This window comes from Arachis ipaensis, chromosome B04 (assembly GCF_000816755.2).
Source record: "Arachis ipaensis cultivar K30076 chromosome B04, Araip1.1, whole genome shotgun sequence".
Classification (NCBI taxonomy): Eukaryota; Viridiplantae; Streptophyta; class Magnoliopsida; order Fabales; family Fabaceae; genus Arachis; species Arachis ipaensis.
Window position 1 is genome coordinate 71,501,004 of NC_029788.2, and position 904 is coordinate 71,501,907.

Below are 904 nucleotides of genomic sequence, written 5' to 3' on the forward strand. Positions count from 1 at the left end.
TATATATATATATAGGTTGCATTGCATTTCATGAGTTTTACATTCCTCTATTCATTTACTTTATCTCCTTCAATTAAGCATGAGGACATGCTAAGGTTTAAGTGTGGGGAGGTTGATAAACCATTATTTTATGATTTATATTGTGTTTAATTGTGTGGTTTTATCAATTTTTTACCCACTTATTCATATGATAAGCATGTATTTATAGCTCCTTCCTAAAATCACTCCATGGTTGAAAACATGCTTCCTAGAGACTTTTAATTATGTATTTTAATTCTCCTTTATCCCATTCGATGTCGTGATCCGTGTGTTAAGTGTTTCAAGCTTTATAGGGCACGAATGACTTGGAAATTGGAGAGGAGGCTTGCAAAAATGGAAGGAACACAAGAAACTAAGGAGATGACCAGCGAGCAATGACGCGAGCGCATGGCCCACGCGAACGTGCGAAATGAAGAATTCGCAACGACGCAGACGCGTGCCTGACGTAAACACGTGGATTGGAGTCTGCACGAATGATGCGAACGCGTGAACCACGCGTACGCGTGACAAGGAAAATCGCTTAATGACGCGAACGCGTGGACAACGCATATGCGTGACCTGTGCGATCTGCAGAAATAACAGAATACGCTGGGGGCAATTTCAGGCCACATTTTGACCCAGTTTTTGGCCCAGAAACACAAACTAAACCTAGGGAACATGCTAAAACTCAAGGAGGCATCCAGACACATAGAGATTCATCACATTAGGATTACTCTTAGTTTTAGATCTGAATCTAGATTAGTGTTACATTGATAGTTTATGCTTTTGCTTTGGATTGTGGATGTTGAAGAGCCATTACCTCTGTTGAAGAAATTACTTTAGTTTGTTTCTTTACTCCCTTATTACTCATTGACTCTGTTCAGAT